Source organism: Oryx dammah, unplaced genomic scaffold (genome assembly GCF_014754425.2).
Source record: "Oryx dammah isolate SB20612 unplaced genomic scaffold, SCBI_Odam_1.1 HiC_scaffold_2, whole genome shotgun sequence".
Classification (NCBI taxonomy): Eukaryota; Metazoa; Chordata; class Mammalia; order Artiodactyla; family Bovidae; genus Oryx; species Oryx dammah.
In genome coordinates this window covers 21,242,798-21,266,705 of record NW_024070186.1, presented here as the reverse complement: position 1 = coordinate 21,266,705, position 23,908 = coordinate 21,242,798, and the positions used below count along the sequence as shown (strand labels likewise).

General features: G+C 44.9%; 1 protein-coding gene and 1 pseudogene across 2 annotated transcripts in view; one reads left to right on the top strand and one right to left on the bottom strand.

Moving 5' to 3' along the window:
• The window catches only part of TMEM108 (transmembrane protein 108), a 438,465-nt gene that overhangs the window by 25,394 nt on the left and 389,163 nt on the right, over positions 1 to 23,908 (bottom strand). The gene's annotated exons all lie outside the window — the stretch shown is intronic.
• LOC120855507 lies at positions 22,272 to 23,134 on the top strand (annotated as a pseudogene).

Sequence of the window (23,908 nt, the reverse complement as noted above, 5' to 3'; positions counted from 1 at the left end):
TCAAATGGGTATATCTTTCCTTTTCTCCCTTACCTTTAGCTTCTCTTCTTTTCACAGCTATTTGTAAGGCCTCCTCAGACAACCATTTTGCCTTTTTGCATTTCTTTGTCTTGAGGATGGTCTTGATCACTGCCTCCTGTACAATGTCACAAACCTCTGTCCTAGTTCTTCAGGCACTCTCTCTATCAGATCTAATCCCTTGAATCTATCTGTCACTTCCACTGTAAAATCATAAGAGATTTGATTTAGGTCATACCTGAATGGTGTAGTGGTTTTCCCTACTTTCTTCAATTTAAGTCTGAATTTTGCAATAAGGAGTTCATGATCTGAGCCACAGTCAGCTCCTGGACTTGTTTTTTCTGTCTGTATAGAGCTTCTCCATCTTTGGCTGCAAAGAATATAATCAATCTGATTTCAGTATTGACCATCTGGTGATGTCCACGTGTAGAGTCTTCTCTTGTGTTGTTGGAAGAGGGTGTTTGCTATGACCAGTGCATTCTCTTGGCAAAACTCTGTTCACTTTGACCTGCTTCATTTGTTCTCCAAGGCCAAATTTGCCTGTTACTCCAGGTAGCTCTTGACTTCCTACTTTTGCATTCCAGTCCCCTATAAGGAAGAGGACATCTTTTTTGGGTGTTAGTTCTAGAAGGTCATGTAGGTCTTCACGAACCATTCAGCTTCAGCTTCCTCAGCATTACTGGTCGGGGCATAGATTTGGATTACTGTGATATTGAATGGTTTGCCTTGGAAATGAACAGAGATCATTCTGTCATTTTTGAGATTTCATCCAAGTACAGCATTTTGGACTCTTTTGTTGACTGTGATGGCTACTCCAGTTCTTCTAAGGGATTCTTGCCCAGGTAGTAGATGTAATGGTCATCTGAGTTAAATTTACCTATTCCAGTCCATTCTAGTTCACTGATTCCTAAAACGTCAATGTTCACTCTTTCCGTCTCCTGTTTGACCACTTCCAATTTGCCTTGATTCATGGAGCTAACATTCCAGATTCCTATGCAATATTGTTGTTTACAGCTTTGGACTTTACTTACACCACCTGTCACATCCACAACTGGGGGTTGTTATTGCTTTGGCTCTGTCTCTTCATTCTTTCTGGAGTTATTTCTCCACTCTTCTCCAGTAGCCTATTGGGCACCTATTGGCCTAGAAAGTTCATCTTTCAGTGTCATACCTTTTTGCCTTTTCATACTGTTCATAGGATTCTCAAGGCAAGAATACTGAAGTGGATTACCATTCCCTTCTTCAGTGAACCATGTTTTGTCAGAACTCTCTGCCATCACCCATCCGTCTTGGGTGGCCCTACACGGCATGGCTCATAGTTTCACTGAGTTAGACAAGGCTGTGGTCCCTGTGATCAGTTCGGTTAGTTTTCTGTGATTGTAGTTTTCATTCTCTCTGCTCTCTGATGGATAAGGATGAGGCTTATGGAAGCTTCCTGATGGGAGAGTCTGACTGATGGGAAAACTGGTCTTGTTCTGATGGGTGGGGCCATGTTCAGTAAATCTTTAATCCAGTTTTCTGTTGAGGGGGATTATAAGTCACTTTACATGTGTGCATTTTCATAAATGTTACATGTATGCATTTCATAAATATTCTCATCATGTAAAAAAATTATGCACTTTCACTCACTTTCTCTTTCAAGAGACTGAATCTTAAAAGTTTTCATCATAGAAAAAACTTGTAACTATGTGGGGTGATTGATGTTAACTAAACTTACTGCAGTAATCATTCCACAATATATTCACACATCAAATCATTATGATGTAACACAATGTTATATGTCAATTATATTGAAATAAAACTGAGAAAAAAGAAAACTCTTCTAATCAATCACTACCAGCTTTTATTTTCCAAAAATAACCCGTGTAACACACCCCAACCAACCTACTCTTCCTAAATGTGACTTCAGCACTCCTACTGAAAGGTGAAGTCTGTTCCATCCCCTGGAATCTGGGTGGGTTTGTGACTATGGCTGAAGCGATGCTAATGACTTCTGAGGCCGGGTCATAAAAGATGGTACTGCTTCCTCCGAGTCCTTACTCTTGGGTATTCCTCTCAGAAGTCAGCCGCCATGCTGTGAGGAAGCTTGGGCAGTCCATGAAGTGGCCCATCTGGAAAGGGGCTGAGGCCCTGGCCTTCAGTCCCAGCTTGAAGTCAGCACCAACTGCCAGCCAGGGCAGTGAGCCATCCTCAGCCCTATGTGGGCCACCCCAGCTGAGTCCAGGTGGAGTAGAGACAAGTAGAGACTAGATTTATGAGCAAAATGAATGATTAATGTTGAAGTTTTGAGGCAGTTTGTTAGGCAGTAATAGTAACTTGAATACTATCTTGGTAGAAGTGAAATTAATTAAAGTTCTTTCATTAAAAAACCCCTGGATTTAAACATCAGGGATTTTAAGTGCTGGGGCTTAACAGGCTGATCTTGTCTTGGGTCCCTTACTTTTGTCTCCTGCCCAGATGCAAGGAAAGGGAAATAGCTCACTTCTGGGCTCCTTCTTCAGCATCATGATTTCTCTAATCTATAGTTACAATTCCCACCCCACCCCCAGCGAAGGGATTGGCTACGCACTCCAGTATTCTTGCCTAGAGAATTCTGTGGACAGAGGAGCCTGACAGGCTACAGTCCATGGGGTCGCAGAGTCAGACACGGCTGAGTGACTAACACTTTAACTTAACATCAAAGAAAGGAAGGAACAAACGTGTACTAACAGGGGCATGAAGTTTCTGGCATCTAGGTACTTTGTGGACCAGGGCACAGATGGAATGAGGTGGAGGCTAGCATAAGGTGACCACATATTGAAGACATGAGTTCAAAGAGTATATATATGTATGTCTATATGGTGCCTACATAGTGAAGACACACGTGACCATTTGCTTTAAGGAGCTGTCATTCTGGAAGGGAAGAGAGTCATCTGTGACAGGGGAACAAACCTACACATCAAAGATGTTTTCTCAAAGACTTTCTCCTAACAACAGGAGTCAAAATTAGAGGAATGAAAAGGTCAGCTCAGTTTCTAATAAAATAACAGGATCGTTAATATTCAGGAAACATCTCGCTGACATCATGGGAAAGAACACAAATGCATCAGTCCAGACTGCTTTGTACTCTCCTAAACTAAAAGCAAAAGACTCATAAAAATGTTCCATGCTTTATAGTAGAGAACCTGACAGACACTACCTCAGCCAGGCGATCAAGGCCATGCTGATAATATGCACCCTGGATATGAAGACAGCGCTTTACCTTTGTAGCTCTCCTTTCCCCTATATCCCAGGTCTAATGATAAGCAAAACATCTGAAAATCTCAAATGAGGGTCATGCCACAAAATATCTGACCAGTACTCCTCACCAAGGTCATCAAAAATAAGGAAAGTCTGAGAAACTCACAGCTGAATGGTGTGTAAGGAGACACGACAACTAAATGTAATGTGGAATCCTGGCTGGGTTCCTGGAACAGAAGAAGGACACTGGCGGAAAATGAAGGAGATGTGAGTAAAAGTTTGGACTTCAGTTAATAATAATGTCTCAATACTGACGCATTAATTGTGATAGATGTAGACCACTATTGTAAGACACTGATTACAATGGGAACAGGCTGCAGGCTATATAGAATCTCTCTGCTTTACTCTGCAATTTTTCTGTTAAGTTCAAAACTACTCTGGGACTTCCCTGATGGTTCAGTGGATAAGAATCCATCAGCCAATGCAGCGGACATGGGTTCGATCCCTGGTCCAGGAAGATTCCATATGCTGCAGAGCAGCTAGGTCTGTGCACCACGACTACTAAGCCTGTGCTCTAGAGCCCGTGCTCTGCAACATATTGCAATGAGAAGCCTGAATACTGCAGCAAAGAGTAGCCCTGGCTCACCGCAACTAGAGAAAAGCCTGCACACAGCAACGAAGAGCCAGTGCAGCCAAAAATAAATAAATAAAAGTTATTAAAAAAAAAAAACCCAACAAAAACCCGAAACAAAAATCTAGCCCAAGATTAAAAAAAAAAGTTCCACAGAGGTAAGACAGCAGGGACAATGTGTGAGTGTGTCCTGGATGGAAAGTTAGCTGAAGGGAGGTTTGCAGGCAACTTTCCCAGAGCCTTGGTGTTAGATCATGTGTCCACAGACGCATTTTGGAGCCCACTTACAGGGGGGAGTGACTATTGTCACATCTATCTATCCCCTCTGCTTTTCACCATTTAAAGTGTTCTCATACAGAGTGTGGAGTTTGGAGGGGAAATGGTCAGGGAGACTAACAGCCTGAACACATAGTTTTTTTAACCTGTTCAACTGAGGGATCAGTTTATATACATGCTACACGTGTAATATAAACACTCTTGACCAAGGAAGCAGGCTGCATGGAAACCAAAGCTTATGTCTCATTACCACTGGGCTAAATTGCCCTGCTGTCTAAACATGAAAACTATGAGGTACTGGATATGGTTATACAACCAATCAAAGTTTCTGCCCATATCCCTTTCCTGCTTGGATGCCTCTCCAAAAACCCAACCTGTCACCTTGTCTTGACAAGATCATGGTTCCTCAATTTGTCCAGTTGGAATTGGTGGCTCCCTGCCCACTGCTCACAAGGCAATCTGCTCCCATTCATACATGGCCCTTTTCTCCACAGAACCCTTCAGCCAAGGGTGTCATGGGAGGGCAGGGATGGACCTGCGGTCAGTGGGATTTAGGTCCATCCTGGCTCTGGAACGTCCTTATGGTGGGACCTCAGGCAGATGAATTCAGCTTTGTTTTCCTTCTTGTATGTAAGGAAGATCATGCCTAACTTAGTGTGCTTTCAGGGATGAGAACACGACACAGAGGCACAGAGGCCCCACTGAGGCCTGGATGCAACAGGTGAAACTGTTGTTTTATCTTCTGCTACATTTGGGTCAGTTCTCCTGGGTTCCTTAACCCTACTGCTCTCCACCCGGGTGCCCTTTCCCAATAAAGTCTCTTGCACGTGTCTCCTCGGGCAATTCATTGCTGAGTGTTAGACAAGAGGCCAGTTTCGGGCCCTGGAAGGGGTCCCTCTTCCTGCAACAAATGGCGACTCTGGTGGGATTCTCCTTCACTGAGACTGACATCCTGACCACTCGGGGTACTCAGGGGCCAGCTTGCCTGCCAATGGACCAGACCCAGTGGCCGCAATTGGGACCCTTTTGTCCCTGGTCTCCTCCTGATGCAGACAACTGGCCAGAGTGCCCCCACCGGTAAGGAACGAGAGACTTTATTGACCTCTCTCCCCTTCCCTCTCTCTTTCCTCTCCATAACCCTTCCTATCCTTCCCTGTTTTTCTAGGCCCCTGGTCCTGAATGCAGGAATCTGGTCGAAGGGCCCTCAGCCTGAGCTGAGGATTGGAGACTGATCACCTCCTCTTGGCAGAGAACTCAAATTCTGGTTCTGGTCTGGTCTGATTTCTGGTAGGGCTGAGTTCCAGTCCTCCCTTCTCTGGAGGCCCAGGGAAAAGTCCCATAACGCCTGGGCATCTGTAGGTGGCAGGAGACGTCTGTAAGGCCACCCCTTTCGCACTCCCTCTTCCGCCTCCTCCCCCTTCTTCTTTCAACCTGGCTTCCTTTCCTCCCTTGAAATCTTTGATGTTAGTACTTAGATCTGAAGTTCTATAGGAGGTTTTCTGAGAGACTATATTCTTTTATTTAAGGGCTTCCCTGGTTAAAGTGTCTGCCTGCAATGTGGGAGACCTGGGTTCGATCCCTGGGTCGGGAAGATCCCCTGGAGAAGGAAATGGCAACCCACTCCAGTATTCTTGCCTGGAGAATCCCATGGATGGAGGAGCTTGGTGGGCTACCGTCAATGGGTCATAAAGAGTCAGAGATGACTTCACTTTCACTTTCACATTTGGGTCAGTTCCCTAGGGCCATGAGCTTCTTCAGCATCTTGAACCCTAGAACTTAGTTCACTGACTTGCACTAGGGGCACAATAATGTTTTCTGTAAGATGAGAGGGTAGAAGATGACTTAGAGGATTCCAATCATTTAAGGTATTTGCAGCAGAATGCTTGCCACCAATTATAGATGTTTATTTTGAAGACAATGTCAACAGAAGAAAACAGTATGAGTCCTGAGATGTGGCATTACGGTTGTGTGTGTGTGTGTGTACAGGCACACATATCTTGTTTTCACTTTGCTTATCTTAATGATTAACATTAATAGGTTCAAATGGACACACATCACATAAGCAGGAGGCAGAAGAAAGCTGAGATGCATGGAACCAGCTTCCTGCAGACCCTCCCAAGACCCCTCCCACTGCTGCACCTACCGCTGCTAGTTCTGGTCCTCATGCACTAAGCAAATCAGCCTTAGTGCCTTTCCAAAGTTCTAACTGGTGATGTCTTTTTGGCTTTTCATACTGTTCATGGGGTTCTCAAGGCAAGAATACTGAAATGGTTTGCAATTCCCTTCTTCAGGACCACGTTTTGTCAGAACTCTCCCCGATGATCCGTCCACCTTGGGTGTCTCATAGTTTCACTGAGTTAGACAAGGCTGTGGTCCATGTGATCAGCTTGATTAGTTTTCTGTGACTGTGGTTTTCATTCTGTCAGCCCTCTGACAGATAAGGATAAGAGGCTTATGGAAGCTTCCTGATAGGAGAGACTGACTGTGGGGAAAACTGGGTCTTGTTCTGATTGGTGGGGCCACGCTCAGTAAATCTTTAATCCAATTTAGGGCTATGTTCCCTCCCTGTTGTTTGACCTGAGACCAAACTATGGTGGAGGTAATGAAGATAATGGCGACCTCCTTCAAAAGGTCCCATGCACGCACTGCAGCACTTAGTGCCCCCAACCCTGCAGCAGGCCACCACTGACCCACCACCGGAGACTCCTGGACACTCAGGCAAGTCTGGGTCAGTCTCCTGTGGGGTCACTGCTTCTTTCTCCTGACTCCTGGTGCGCACAGGGTTTTTGTGCCCTCCAAGAGTCTGTTTCCCCAGTCCTGTGGAAGTTCTGTAATTAAATCCCACTGGCCTCCAAAGTCAAATTCTTTGGGGGTTCTCAGTCCCTTTGTCAGATCCCCAGGTTGGGAAATCTGTTGTAGGTCCTAGAACTTTCTTAACACTGTGAGAATTTATTTGGTATAATTGTTCTTCAGTTTGTGGGTCATCTGCTTGGTGGCTCTATGATGGGGTTAATGGCAACCTCCTCCAAGAGGGCTTATGCCACAGGCTGTGTGACCCAGGTGGCTGCACCCAGAGCCCCTATCCCTGCAGCAGGCCACTCCTGACCCATATCTCACATGCTAACAAAATAATGCTCAAATTTTTCCAAGTCAGACTTCAACAGTATGTGAACTATGAACTTACAGATGTTCAAGCTGGATTTAGAAAAGGCTGAGGAACCAGAGATTAAATTGCCAACATCCGCTGGATCATAGAAAAAGGAAGAGAGTTCCAGAAAAATATCTACTTCTGCTTTACTGATTATGCCAAAGCCTTTGACTGTGTAGATCACAACAAACTGTGGAAAATTCTTCAAGAGATGGCAATACCAGACCACCTTACCTGCCTCTGAGAAATCTGTATGCAGGTCAGGAAGCAACACTTAGAACTGGACATGGAACAACAGACTGGTTCCAAATTGGGATGAGAGTACGTCAAGGCTGTATACTGTCACCCTGCTTATTTAACTTATATGCAGAGTACATCATGCAAAATGCTTGGCTGGATGAAGCACAAGCTGGAGTCAAGATTGCCAGGAGAAATATCAATAACCTCAGATATGCAGATGACACCACCCTTATGGCAGAAAGTGAAGAGAAATGAAAAAGCCCTCGATGAAAGTGAAAGAGGAGAGTGAAAAAGCTGGCTCAAAACTCAACATTCAGAAAACTAAGATCATGGCATCTGATACCATCACTTCATGGCAAATAGGTGGAGAAACAATGAAAACAGTGACAGACTATTTTCCTCGGCTCCAAAATCACTGCAGATGGTGACTATAGCCATGAAATTAAAGGATGCTTGCTCCTTGGAAGAAAAGCTATGACCAACCTAGACAGCATATTAAAAAGCAGAGACATTACTTTGTTGACAAAGGTCTGTCTAGTCAAAGCTATGATTTTTCCAGTAGTCATGTATGGATGTGAGAGTTGGACTATAAAGAAAGCTGAGAATGATGACCCGATATGCAAGACAGCAAAAGGGACACAGATATAAAGAACAGACTTTTGGACTCTGTGGGAGAAGGTGAGGGTGGGATGATTTGAGAGAATAGCATTGAACCATGTATATTACCATATGTGAAATAGATCACCAGTCCAAGTTTGATGCATGGAACAGGACACTCAAAGCTGGTGCACTGGGACAACCCAAAGGGGTGGGATGGGGATGGAGGTGGGAGGGGAGTTCAGGATGGGGTACATGTACACCTGTGGCTGATTCATGTCAATGTATGGCAAAAACCACCACAATATGTTAAAAAAAAAAGGAAGCTGAGCACTGAAGGACTGATGCTTTTGAACTGTGGTGTTGGAAAAGACTCTTGAGACTTCCTTGGACTGCAAGGAGATCAAACCAGTCAATCCTAAAAGAAATAAGTCCTGAATATTCATTGGAAGGACTGATGCTGAAGCTGAAATTCTAATCCTTTGGCTACCTGATGTGAAGAACTGACTCATTGGGAAAGATGCTGATGCTGGGCAAGATTGAGAGGAGAAGGGGACATCAGAGGATGAGATGGTTGGATGGCATCACTGACTTGATGGACATGAGTTTGAGCAAGCTCTGGGAGTTGGCGATAGACAGTGAAGCCTGGCATGCTGCAGTACATGGGGTCACAAAGAGTGGGACACAACTGAACAACTGAACTGAACTGGTGATATGAGAGTGTTTGCCAGGACTTGGGATTTACAGACAAGTGCCAGCTTTGGCTTGCTGACTCAAGGTGCATCCTCTTGGGAGGGTTGGATGAAAGCAGGAAGGAAGGAGGATTTGTATTTGATGGTGCTGGCAAGGCAGCCCATGGGGGGCTCAACGTGTCCTAGAAGCCATGGTACTCTGAACCTGTGGCTCCTAGAAACCCAGTAAAATGACTCCCCCAGAATCTGCAGCCCCACAGCCTGGGGTCTGGTCCAGTGAGCACCTCAGCAACTATAACAGGATCTCTCGACCCCAGAGGAGCCCTGGTGAGTTCCAGGACCTGCCTGAAGAGGCTGAGGTACCTGCTTGAGCACAGAGGCATCTGTCTACCCTCAGCTCATGTGTCTGTGCTAAGTCTGACTCTCTGCGACCCTATGGACTGTAGCTCACCAGGCTTCCTCTGTCCGTGGGATTCTCCAGGCAAGAATACTGGACTGGGTTGCCATTTCCTCCTCCAGGGGATCTTTCTGACCCAGGGATTGAACCCATGTCTCCTGTGTGTCCTACAACTCAGGAGGGTTCTTTACCATTAGTGGCACCTGGGAAGCCCAGCCCCAGCTCAGAACTCTCCGAAGCCAGGAGGAGAAGAAAAAGAGTGCTGGCCTGATCACATCTGAGAGTCACTTACCTAAAAAGGACAGTGGGGCTTTTGACCTGACATCCTCTAGGGCTTGCTAACAGTCTGGTGTCATCTCTCAGCACTTGCTCCTCCACTCGAAAGAGTTTGCCAAGGAGAGAAGGGAAGAGGAGGAGGGGGGAGGCTGGCAGGGATGTAGCAGGGACAGTGGGAAGGTGCCTGGGGGGAGGGGTAGGCAGGCGGGGTGACAGGGAACTGACTAACGTCAAGATTGGTGTCTGCTCTCTGGGGCATTGGCTGCATGGCTCCTGGGCTCGAGCCTGCATGGTATTCCAGCCCAGCTCCTGTCGGGCAGGCTGCAGGCTGGTTGGCACTACTTACTCTCTGGTTGCAAAAGGTTCACCGCTTATTCCAGTTTGCCTGGAACAAAAAGGCTCAGGCAACACAGCTATGCATCCTTGTGAAACTGTCTAATTTCCCAGGTCAAGGCAGGATACCTACACTCCAAGGTATAATTAGGCTTTGGGCATGAGTTAGTTTTCACAACTCAGTTCTGAAAGTCAGCTCTCCAGGCTGTGTGTGCCTGGTGATGAAAGCTTCCCTCCTATCTCGTCCCTCCTTCTCTCCAACATCTCCATTTATTGAGCACCTACTATGTGCCAGGCAGTAACTCTATTAAGAAATTTTTATGTCATCTTACTCAATCTTTACAAAACCCTCTGAGATAAGAAAGAAAAAGTCTCAACCCATGTTCTATATAATGATAAGGGTACTCACCCTTCACCTCTTTCTTATTCTCTTTTGGAGTAAAGGTCTGTGGATATAGGTAACTAAATAATTCAATGTGGACTTGGAGGTAGTTTTTTTGGAGGAAAAAATAATAAAAACATCTTGTTTACACCAAGCCAAGTGTTCTGATGAGAATACAGAACAAAGAGGGAACAACAGAAGGTGGGCTGTAAGGCAGGACTATTTTGGATGGAACACATTTTATGTGCTGTGGCTTGCAGGGAACCTACAAAAGCTGGAGGAACCCAGGAAGGCTTCCTGGAGGAAAATCCACAGCCTCTTACTACCATTCCACCATCCACCCATTTCTTCATTCACACGTTCAACAAACATCTCCTGAGGGCTAAGTGTGGCTTTTGTTTCTTGGATAAACTGGCATCCTGATCTCAGCCATGGAGATGGCTGCCATTACCTCATTCCCCACCATGGCTAATACAATGCATCTTGGCAGAGAAAATTCTGACAGTTTCTGAAAAGGTCAGTTTATTTATGGGTGGGAAACACTTTATAGTGTGCTAATGTCCACTATTATGTATATGTATGTATGGACATACATGTATTATGTATGTGCACTATAATGTAAGACACATATTTATTAAGCATTATTATACTTCACTCCTGAAAACTGATACATACTCATAAAACCTTTTGTGAGATGGGTATCATTCCTGAAAACTGAGGTTCACAGAGGTTAAAGGATTTACTCAAAAATCACAAAACTCAAGGGGGACCCATGATATGCACGCATATTTCTGTTTTTCTCTACCTTCCTTCTTTTCCATTTTCAGTGGACATTGCCAGCTGCAAAAGCCCTTTAGTGATAACATTTGATTACTCCCAGCAAGCACACCACCTGGCAAAGGACTCCTAACTTCAGTAGGCCTTGGAGAAGATAAGTGGGTGACTATGCAGAGTCAGCGGAGAAGGCAATGGGACCCCACTCCAGGACTCTTGCCTGGAAAATCCCATGGATGGAGGAGCCTGGAAGGCTGCAGTCCATGGGGTCTCTGAGGGTCAGACACAACTGAGCGACTTCCCTTTCCCTTTTCACTTTCATGCATTGGAGAATGAAATGGCAACCCACTCCAGTATTCTTGCCTGGAGAATCCCAGGGACGGGGGAGCCTGGTGGGCTGCTGTCTGTGGGGTCGCACAGAGTTGGACATGACTGAAGCGACTTTGTAGCAGCAGCATGCAGAGTCAGACTCTCAAAGGCTGTTCCACTTTGGTCCGGCTCTACTCCAGGCACAGTTCAAACTCTGCCTCAGACCTGAACCCAAGAATATAGGATCAGGATCAAAACTGAGGCACATCTCTGACAGGCTCTGATCCCCAGGTCAAGTCTAGGGGTGGTGTGGGGACCACCATGAACACCCACCTTGGGGCTGCCATCTTTTGTAGATACCCTGCTTCGTAGTAGAAAGGTAGTTGCCCCTTTCTCCTAGGCAGGGGACAATGAGAGACAGTTTCTTTTCTTTGTTTTTAAAAATCATTTATTTATTTGGCTGCATCAGGTCTTAGTTGCAGAACCCAAGATCTTCATTGCATCATGCAGGATCTTTCATTACAGCGTATGAACTCTCTAGTCGTGCCTGGGCTCAGTAGTTGCAGCTTGTGGGCTTAGTTGCTCTGTGGCATGTAGGATCTTAGCTCCCTGACTAGGAACTTGGATTCAAGTTCTAGTCAGGGATTGAACTGACTAGGTGGATTCTTAACCAATGGACTACCAAGGAAGTCCTGAGATGTTTTCTTGTCACTGAAATGTCCTTAGCTGTTCTCCCCTCACTCCAGACACTGCAGTAAACATGTCAGGTACCCAAGGCACACAGGTAAATGCGGCCTCCAAATGTGGTCCAGATTTCTTGTAGAATCTAGAACACAGTGTTTAAATACTACAGATCAAGGAACAGCACACTTCATAATAAAGGGTGTTTAAGTTCTATTTTCATCTCTCTCTCCTCTTTCTTAGGTATAGAGAGAACATAGACATTGGAACCAGAAAGAAAGTGAAGTTACTCAGTCATGTCCGACTCTTTGTAACCCCATGGGCTGTAGCTTACTAGGCTCCTCCGTCCATGGGATTTTCCAGGCAAGAATACTGGAGTGGGTTGCCATTTTCTTCTCCAGGGGATCTTCCCGACTCAGGGATCGAACTCGCGTCTCCTGCATTGCAGACAGACGCTTTACCATCTGAGTTACCAGGGAATCAGGAACAAGAGAGAACTAGATGTAAATTCAGTCACTAATTGCACGGCTTTGCATGAATTTCCCACACAAACTGGCTATGTTGGGATTCTATCCTGTGATTTCCATTCACCCATGTGCTCTCTTGTTGGTTCTTTAGATTTTTCACTGAATCAGTGTAGTGAATACTGTGGTGCACTACAGATTCCTCCTTCTGCCCCCCAGCAAGGAGGTCTTCATGCTATCACTGCTAGAAGTGTTGGCAGCAGAAGATACACAGCCAAGTTTCTCTTCAGGAACTGCTCTCAGGTCAAGGGGACACCTCCTTTCTGGGAAACCTGCATCCAGTGACTGGTTCATGTGGGGTTAGAAGGACTGGTCCCCTACCTCAATTTGGGAGGACCACCCCAGCCCATGAGGTCTCCATAGGGTCTTTCTGAGGCCTCACAGCTCAGCTTCTTTCCATCTCTCCTGAAGTGTATGCAGATCTGTAGCTCATAATCTGCCTCCAGGGACTGAGGTCTGCAGTAAACCACATCCACTCAGTGCTGATGAGGATTCTTCCTTCTTATCTTCCTTTCCTGTGTCTTACTCCACCACATTCTTTCCATTTCACCTAACACTGCTTTAGATCCACCAACTCTGGGTAGCCTCTCTCAGTGTAACCCTTCCTGGTTCCAGTCACCCTAACTGTGAATGCCACTATAAATAATAGTATGCGGGACCTTTATTCTTGTCTTTGTGTATTTTCTCACATCTATTAGCCTGGAAGCAACTTGAGAACAGACAATTTCAAATTTAATTTTAAAATATCCCCTTTCACCCACTCACATACAGTGGTGGTCTGAGGTTACCTGATCCTGTTGATTGAATGTCTGACAAAACCTTCCTCTCCATCTCATTAAGCCATTCAGCACACGTTTACTGGGTGTTCTATCTGAGCTAACTGTGCTCTTTGCTTGGGGACCCACAAAGACAGTGATTTCTCCCTATCCTCCAGGGAGTTGTGGTTGAACACGAGGGCCTTGTGGAAATGTGGCTGACCCTGAAGCCAGATGCCAAGCTCCAGCCTCCTTGCCCCCAATTTCTGGCTCAGGGGTTCTGGGCAAGTTACCTAATGCTCTCTGGGCCTTAGTTTCCTCACCTGTAAAATGAGATTAATAACACTGTTTATCCCCTATGGTTATTGTTAGGGGCTAGAGTTAATATACAAGGTTAAATATATATTAAATGAGTTAAAGGGTTTACAACACTCTCTGGTACACAGTGAGCATGACCTCAGTCTGTCCCATCCAGTGTGGTAGCCACTGACCACATGTGGCCATGAAGCACTCCACATGTGATTAGTTCAAACTGAAATGTGCTCTAGGTGTAAAATACATACCTAATTTTGAAGACTTAGTACAGAAAATATAGAATATCTGGTTAACATTTATTTTGGTATTGATTACATGTTGAAGTGATAATATTTTGGATATATTTGATTATTAATAAAATGCATTGTTAAAATTAATTGTCTCATGTTTATTAATGTATTACTAGCTACTATAAAATTTAAAATTATATACATAGGTCACATTTCTATGAGACAGTACCGATCTAAGTCCTTTCTATAAAAGCAACAATGAAAGCAGAATACAACAGATACCATAATAGAGGTATATGTATCGTGAGAAGAGCTACTCTGAGTGTGGATCACCAGCAGCATCAGCATCACCAGGGAACTTGCTAGAAATAGAGATGAATCAGGAACTCGCTAGGGGTGTGTGTGTGTGTGTGTGTGTGTGTGTGATTCTAATCTCACCAAATTTTGAAAGGTACCGTCCAAAGGGGATGCAGAAGAATCAGTGACCTGTTCTACTGGAGGAGGAGACTATGTCATCCACAGGATAATAATGGAGAAAATGTAGTTGCAGAGGCCACAAAGAAAATGGTCCAAGCAGTTAGTCAATTTGAAATAAACATAGTCAGGTGAGTTACAGCCATGCTCCATCCTGCTCTGCCTGGCTTCTTCAGATGCTGCATTTTCTGCAAGCTGATGCCCTCCGGCTCTGGCTAGGTTTCTTGGTCTCTGTACCTTTTTAAGCTAAAGTGAGCCAAGAACAAATGGAATTTGAGCTGTCTGCCAGCAGTGAACTTAATTTGCATTTGTAAAGCACAACCTCAGAAAGGTGTGGTTATTATTTCGTGGGTTGTGGATGTGGTGCAGCTCAGGGCAGCTCAGGTCCTGAAACAGACTGCAAGAGAGAAGCAGTAACTCCTGAGGCAGCCGGTGACAAGGGGTCAGCTTGTAAATACAGTCCTTTCTGAAAGCACTGTGAGCCAGTGGAGGATTACCGGGTGGTGGTGGGGAGGGATGCAGGGATCCTCCTCCATTAGGAAAAGACTCTACACTTGACTCCATGATTTTGCCCTTTGGATTTGTGGTCTTTATCTTCTCCTGTGCTCTTACCAAATGGATGCCTTTCAATTGATCAAGTCCAAATTCGGCCATTAGTCTTCAGTGGGGTTGTGCAGAGGGATGCCAGTCCACAGAAGGCCACGTATGTGGCACATGTGAATGTGCCAAGCTCATGCCACATTTCTCTCTAGGGAAGTGGTATGAGAGAGCTGGGAAGAAGGGGCTCCATGGGGCAGTGTCACAATGGAGGAGGCTGCAGGTACATAACCAACACATCTTTATATGGAAGCCTGTCTCTGCTCTCCCATCATTTTATTTACAGTGTGTGTATGCATGCACATATATTTACATTTCTCTTGGGGAAATACCTAGGAGAAGAACTGCCGAGACATACAGTAAATATATATTTAACTTTGTTAAAAACTGCCAAACTGTTTTCCAAAGTGGTTTATCATTTTACATTTTTGTTTTAAAATTTAATTATGTTGATGGACAGACTGTTTAGATAATGAAATACATTGGCATGATCCCAAAGTCAAAATGCAGGTAATCAGTACAGTGAGAAGCCTATCTCCCAGCTTCAACACACCTCAAAGTGAGTGGTACTACCAATTCACTATGGATCTTTCAAGAGATGATTGAAACATTTACAAGCAAACACTTAACCACAGTTTCCTTCTTCATGCTTTACACTGATGGGTGTGTAATGGATACACCTTGCTTTTCTCACTTAATATTAATAATATATCTTGGATACTGAATGAGAACCATCTTCCATAGTGTCTTTTGAGGAACTCTATACATATGCAGAGTACATCATGAGAAACGCTGGGCTGGAAGAAGCACAAGCTGGAAGTAAGATTGTCAGGAAAAATATCAATACCTCAGATGACACCACCCTTATGGCAGAAAGTGAAGAGGAACTAAAAAGCCTCTTGATGAAAGTGAAAGAGGAGAGTGAAAAAGTTGGCTTAAAACTCAACATTCAGAAAGCGAAGATCATGGCATCTGGTCCCAACACTTCATGGGAAATAGATGGGGAAACAGTGGAAACTGTGTCAGACTTTATTTTTTTGGGCTCCAAAATCACTGCAGATGGTGACTGCAGCTATGAAATTAAAAGACGCTAACTCCTTGGAAGGAAAGTTATGATCAACCTAGATAGCATGTTGAAAAGCAGAGACATTACTTTGCCAACAAAGGTCCATCTAGTCAAGGCTATAGTTTTTCCAGTGGTCATGTATGGATGTGAGAGTTGGACTGTGAAGAAGGCTGAGCGCCAAAGAATTGATGCTTTTGAACTGTGGTGTTGGAGAAGACTCTTGAGAGTCGCGGGACTGCAAGGAGATCCAACCAGTCCATTGTGACGGAGATCAACCCTGGGATTTCTTTGGAAGGAATGATGCTAAAGCTGAAACTCCAGTACTTTGGCCACCTCATGTGAAGAGTTGACTCATTGGAAAAGACTCTGATTCTGGGAGGGATTGGGGGCAGGAGGAGAAGCGGACGACAGAGGATGAGATGGCTGGATGGCATCACTAACTCGATGGGTGTGAGTCTGAGTGAACTCCGGGAGATGGTGATGGACAGGGAGGCCTGGCGTGCTGCGATTCATGGGGTCACAGAGTTGGACATGACTGAGCGACTGAACTGAACTGAACTGATACCCATAAGATGCTCTGTAAGAAAACGGTTCCCAAATTAACTTGGGAAAATGCTGTATACTTCAGCTACCTCTCAGAAATTCACAGTGCATGTTAGCTTATTAAAGGATCTAGGAAATCCTCCGATTAAAAAGTAGAGTTTCCAAAATTATGTGACCCAAGAAGCTTTTTCTTTCCAGAAATACCTCTTTAACATTTTGCACAAGGAGGCTTCTGCAGACTACTCTTGGGGAAGCACTTGTCTACACCAAACTAGTAAACATTTTGGGCTATGTGGACACCCAATCCTGCCATCACTGTGTAGAAACAGACACATAAGATGTAAATGAATGCATGCTGCTGTGATTCAATAAAACTTTATTTACAAGAAGAGGCAGAAGACTGTAGTTTGCCAACTCCTGCTCTAGAGTAGGGTAGGATTTGAGATGGAAAAGTTTCCAGTTAACTTTTTTTTTTTTTTGCTTCACTGTCAACTTGTGGGATCTTGGTTCCCCAATGAACCCAGGCCCTCAGCAGTGAAAATGTGGACTCCTAACCACTGGACCACCAGGGAATTTCCCCAGTTGATTTTTTTAAAGCAGTGATTAATTAGTGATTTTTGGCTGTGCTGTCTTTATTGCTGCATGTGGTTTCCTTTGGCTGTGGTGAGCGGGCACTGCTCCCCATTGCTGTGGCTTTTCTTGTTGCAGAGCACAGGCTCTACAGAGTGGGCTCCATAGTTGTGGCGCATGGGCTTAGTTGCTCTGCAGGACATGAAATCTTCCCAGACCAGACACTGAACTCATGTCCCCTGCATTTGCAGGTAAATTCTTAATCACTGGATCACCAGGAAAGTACCTCAGTTAAATTTTTAAAGTGTTTCTTCAAGGCCTCCTGTCTGTGCTGCTTTCTTCACACATGCCCTGTTCCTTCCCCCACTTCAACTAATCTGCCACTTCAAGGCTTAGAAGATGGGTGAGAAGGGAGGAGAAGAGTGGACAAAAGCAAAGAAAAAATGATAGGGTTGTGGGGGGTGAGGGGCACAGTGGAGGGATAAGGGAAAGGTAAGGAGGGGAACTATAGAGAAGGCATCCACAGAAAACAAATTGTCAGATAAGGGACAAATGAACAGCTGCCCAACCTTAAACTCCATCCCTTCCCATTTCTCCCCTCTCCTGCCCACTCCCCTCGAAGCCAAAATGTCCACTGGGAGCACCGGGAAAAGGGCATCCACGCCTCACATTCTCATGATCTACTAATTAAATAGGTGTCCAGTGACTGAAGAGAGGCTTCTGAATTCTGGGCACCAGCAACTCCATCTGTAAGACCACAGAATCCCTAAGACTCCTTTATAGATTCCTCATTCTAGGATTCCATGAAATCTTTGTTGTTCACACTCAAACCATCTGAGGTTGCATCAGCTTGTGGCCAGATTCTGGGAGTGAATTTTATAAATTATTCTGTGCTAACTGTGCTATCTATCCAGGCAATAGATAGAATATTTACCTAAGGAAATTCAAGCTCTTCTGTTTTAAGCACATTTCATCAAACATAAGAGACAACATACTATTGTTTTATGTCCCAGTCACCCTGCTTATTTAACTTCCTTGCAGAGTACATCATGAGAAACGCTGGACTGGAAGAAACACAAGCTGGAATCAAGATTGCTGGGAGAAATATCAATAATCTCAGATATGCAGATGACACCACCCTTAGGGCAGAAAGTGAAGAGGAGCTAAAAAGCCTCTTGATGAAAGTGAAAGAGGAGAGTGAAAAAGTTGGCTTAAAGCTCAACATTCAGAAAACGAAGATAATGGCATCCGGTCCCATCACTTCATGGGAAATAGATGGGGAGACAGTGGAAACAGTGTCAGACTTTATTTTTTGGGGCTCCAAAATCACTGCAGATGGTGACTGCAGCCATGAAATTAAAAGACACTTACTCCTTGGAAGAAAAGTTATGACCAACCTAGATACCATATTCAAAAGCAGAGTCATTACTTTGCCGACTAAGGTCTGTCTAGTCAAGGCTATGGTTTTTCCTGTGGTCATGTATGGATGTGAGAGTTGGACTGTGAAGAAGGCTGAGTGCCGAAGAATTGATGCTTTTGAACTGTGGTGTTGGAGAAGACTCTTGAGGGTCCCTTGGACTGCAAGGAGATCCAACCAGTCCATTCTGAAGGAGATCAACCCTGGGATTCTTTGGAAGGAATGATGCTAAAGCTGAAACTCCAGTACTTTGGCCACCTCATGAGAAGAGTTGACTCACTGGAAAAGACTCTGATGCTGGAAGGGATTGGGGTCAGGAGGAGAAGGGGACGACCGAGGATGAGATGGCTGGATGGCATCACGGACTCGATGGACATGAATCTGAGTGAACTCCGGGAGATGGTGATGGACAGGGAGGCCTGGCGTGCTGCGATTCATGGGGTCGCAAAGAGTCAGACACGACTGAGCGACTGAACTGAACTGAACTGACTGAAGAAAGAAAACATACTGCCAATTACACTATAAAACAATGTTTTCTTACAGTTACAATTTTTATTCTATGCTACTGAGGGAGTGCCTTTAGACTTATCTAGACACTTTAATCATGCATCCCTTCACTTACATCATGTGGTACATAATTGCCAATTCTTTTGCAAATATTTCAGCAACAATACACAACCCAGTTTCAACTGTTTTGTAAGGGTCTTCTTTCCTTTAGTCCCATTTAGAACTTGACTGTTGCTCTGGTACATGGAATGGAGACCATTCTTAAATTATGAACATTTGTTTCACAAATAACAAATTTCTGCTCTGATGCTCTGGTTCTATGCCTTCTGCACACAACACAACTTTTGGAGGTTGAGCCACAATAAATCTTTTTGGAGAATTTAAGATAGCAATTAAAGATGCTCAGTACCAATGATGCATGTGACTCAAATAGAGATGATGAGGTAAATAACTACAGCTGACACTCACCACTTGGGCTGTGATCACTGTCTGACTGACAGGAGAGAAAGGTGTGTGCTTAAACAAAGTCCTACTTTCCTACTGTAGGAGAGAAAGGTGTGTGCTTAAACAAAGTCCTACTTTCCTACTGTAGGAGAAAAAACAAAGTACCTTGAAGCAGCATGTTGTTGCATCTTTCTTCTTTGCAACCATTTCCAAATGCTATGCAGGGACATTCAGATACTTCAGCTGAATATCTGTGCCATGAAAGTCACCTGGATCAAAACAGGTCTAACCATGGAATTCTTGATATGACCCACAAAAAGTATATCTTCACACTTGCCCTCCCTCCCATGAGCTCAAAAAAACAAAAAACAAAACACTTTGGTTTACTTAATGAATTATGCATTAGAGTGTGAAATGCTGATCGTTTTAAAGGGAGAAAATCAGAATTAAACTAGTTTTTTTCCCCAAGCATGTGCTTAGCACATATGCCAAAGAAATGTGTAAAGGAAAAAGCCAAATTAGAAATTTATATCTGTGTAAAAAATGGTTATATGACATTTAAAGTAAGATCTGACAACTATAGCTACAGTTAAGAAGGCTGCTTGGCTCTTTTAAGCCCCTCTCTGAGCTGGGTCTGCCAGGCTCTGTTTGGTGGGGCGGGGGTGCAGAGATCTTGGGAGGTGTGGTTACATGTTGGCATGGCCAGGATAGCACACGCCTCTCTTCTCTTTTGTGTCTCTGTCCTGTCCGAGGTTCAGACTCTGGTCTCTCTAACCTTGATCCCCTATTCTCTCCACCTTATGCTGTTTCACAAAAGTGCTGCTAGGATCCACTATCAAAACCCTAATATTTCTATTCTGTACAACTCATTGTAGTAAACAAGTGTCCTGGCCACGCTCTCCTGAAGAGGAGGCTGAGTGACATGCTGTTCTGGGTACCAGCTCACCCTCTGTGCCCCTTTCATGGTAGGAGTCTCTCAGGTTTGTTGGGTGCCTCCATGTCAGTCAGCCTCCAGATGAGGGTCCACAGCTCAGACCCTCACTCAGGCACACACCTGACTGGTGCCTCCCAGCCTCCCATCACAGACGTGGAGGTCCAAAATGACAAAACTGTTTCTGACATATGCCTTTCATGCTTTCAGAAAGGATTTAAGGTGGTTTACAATGGAATGGGCACAAACATAAGCTTTGTAACATAAAAATTGAGATCAACACTTTACAGAAGACTAAAATGAGCTGAAACAGAGGGTGGAAACTAAGACAACAGGGAGAAGCAAGAGTCGCCTGTGAAATCCCTAGCTGCTCGCCCTGCCTCCTGTGGTCTCATTGCTAAGCCACCTTAAAGGACGCAAGCACACTGGCGTCTTTCCAGAATGTTGAGGAGCCAAATCTGGCAGAAATCACGTGCCTGCCTGATGCTTGTGAAGGAAAGTTTGGAAAGGGGGCTGTATGATTAAAATGGAGAGTAGGCAGGACACAATACTATTCTTTTTTCTGACAGGGGGAACCAGAACATAGCAACTGGGTAGCAGTGAGGTTCTTGGCTCTTAAACTGCCTCCATGCATGTGAGAGGTGATTATTTCTTCCCACCGCACCAGCTTTCTCCCAGTTCACATCTCACATCTAGTACTTCTCTGTCAATCTAGGAGCAGGGGGGCAGTAGAGTTGGGGTGACCTCACATGCACACTCTGAGTTAAATTACCTCACATGCACACTCTGACTTTATTTATTGTCAGAGATGAGGAGACTGCACAGGGCAGAAGCAGATCAGCAGTCCTTGGCAAAGGAGTCCTGGCTTTCGGTTCCCTGATGGAATACGATCCTTAGGATGTTTGAGGTTACGCAGGTTCTTGCTGTCACTGCCCTGGTAGGCTTGGGTCTTGCATCTTCATTTTGAAAGAACTAAGGCTAACAATGTATGTGGTTCCATTTAAGGAATTGTTACAAAAACAGGCTCTTCTAACTCTTGAGCCAAAATCAGCATCAGACTGCTTCCCATAGCTTCAATTTCACAGAGGTGGGTGGTAAAGGCAGAATTATCAGTACCCTCATACCCCTTGAACAACATCTTTGTCTCCAACCTCTGGTATTTTAGAAAGAGGTTGCCCCGTCCCCACCCCAGCATGTCATTCTGCTGCTCAAAAATCTAGTTGGCTTCCTTCAGATTAAGGAGGAATTTCAAGATCAAGTCACATAGGTGGTAAGTGGCAGGTCTGAAACTTGAACTTAGGTTTTCTAACTCTGTTCAGAGTGATGACTTCCCACCACATGAGAATGCATGGCAGCACCTAAGATTCCTAAGCTTACTGAAGCTGCTATGTTCTGTTTATGTTTAGTTACCACTTCTGTTAGGTCAATATGAATATCAAGTTGTAAATAAAATGCTCAAAATAGTCATCAGATCATCCATGATGAAATCTCCTTAAAGCATGAGGAGGAGGTAACACTAGCTTTTAAGATGACACCAACTTTGTATTCTAGGATATTTTGGGGGTGCATCAGATAAGTCGTTCTCAACCTTAGCTTCTCACTGGAACCAATGGGATTTTAAGACACTCCCTGGGTGAATCTAATGTGAAGCCAAGACTGAGAATCAGTGATGTAAAAAAAGCTGCACACTAAGTCTCCTGCCCCTGGTCTCCATAGCCCATCTTGCTCAATGGAACCTGAGAGGAACTGAGGGGACAGAAACAGTGAGGTCTTTGGAATCAGGTAGATCCTCATTCACATCCAGGTGTCTTAGGAAAGTGCTTTCAGTTGTGTAATCTTGGGCAATTGATCACTCTAAGCCTCATTTCCTCCATATGTAAAATAGAGACTTAAGGTTTGGTGAGGCTTCTTCGTAAAAACACCAAATGAAGGCTGACACTGTTGCTGTGGGAGGGCCCGGAGGCCCCGGGGGGCCTGGAATAGGAGGCTGTGGTGGCATCTGCGGAGACTTTGGCAGTAGTGTCCAGGGCCAGGGTTGCGGCCAGGGTCAGGGCTGGGGTAAACGCCATGGAGCTCTTGGAGGTAAGGCCAAGGACAAGGTGTGGCTCCTTGATACCAAGCTGGGCCCTCTGGTCAAGGACATGAAGATCAAGTTCCTGGAGGAGATCTACCTCTTCTCTTTGCCCATCAAGGAATCTGAGATCATTGTCTTTTTCCTGGGGACATCCCTCAAGGACGAGGTTTTGAAGACTTTGCCCGTGCAAAAGCAGGTCCGTGCTGGCTAGTGGACCAGGTTCAAGGCATTTGCTGCCACTGGGGATCACAACAGACATGTCAGTTTGGGTGTCAAGTGCTTTAAGAAGGTAGCCACTGCCCTCCTGGTCATAGGGGCCATCATCCTGGCCAAGGTCTCCATTGTCCCATGTGATGAGGCTACTGGGGAAACAAGATCAGCAAGGCCTACACTGTCTCTTGCAAAGCGACTGGCTGCTGTGGCTCAGTGCTGGTGTACCTCATCCCTGCCCTCAGGGGCACTGGCATCGTCTTGGCCCCGTGCCCAAGTAGCTCCTGATGATGGCTGGCACTGATGACTGTTACACCTCTGCCAGGGGCTGTACTGCCACCCTGGGCAACTCTGCCAAGGCCACTTTTGATGCCATTTCCAACTGATCTCTGGAAAGAGACGGTGTTCCCCAAGTCTCCGTATCAGGAATTCACTGACCATCTTGTAAGGACCCACACCAGTCTCCATGCAAGGACCCAGGCTCCAGCAGTAGCTACCACATAATTTTATATGAGAAAAGAAAGCGAATGAAACTGGTAAAAAAAAAAAAAAAGGTTGGTGAGATAATATATGAGAGGGCTTCTCACAGTGTCTGGTACAGTCACTGTGGCTGCTGTTATCATAATATTAACTCAGAAGATTTCTTTTTCCTTCCTAAAGTGTCATAGTCTCTAACCATTGATCAGCCTTCCAAAGGGTTCAGAATAAAGCAGCAAGTGGGAACACAGGATGTCCAGAAAAAGCCCACATGCTGGATGTTCAGCAGCTTCTATGGCCTTGACTTTCTGTAAAAGGCACGCAAAAGTGGGGTGACGTCTCAGGGAAGGGCAAGTTTCTGGGGGAGGTAGGAGCCAGTGGGAGAATATCCCCTGGAGACTATGTTTTCTTACAAGCATGTTGAGTTTGAAATAGGCAGGACCCTCCAGGTGACTCAAAATCAGCCCCTCCCCATCACACACAAATGTGAAGTAATGCTCTAAACCAAGGCTGATGTGTAAGCTATTTGTCAGGGATTTGAGAAAAGTAGCACTGGAAGGAAACGTTGTCCTCCAGATATTCAGAGGCAAGAGAGGTCCCTCCTGGACCACGGTGATGCTGGTGGCTTTTCTTACTGCTGTCCCTTTCCACTTACACTCCCCACCTTGATAAAACCTACTGTCATTATAGATGCTCTACATTACTTTTTATCTGATTTGGGAAATATCACAAAAAGAAAGTCCTTTTCAATCTCATTTTTGGACTATTTGATATTTCCTTCCATTTGTTTTATAATTTCGT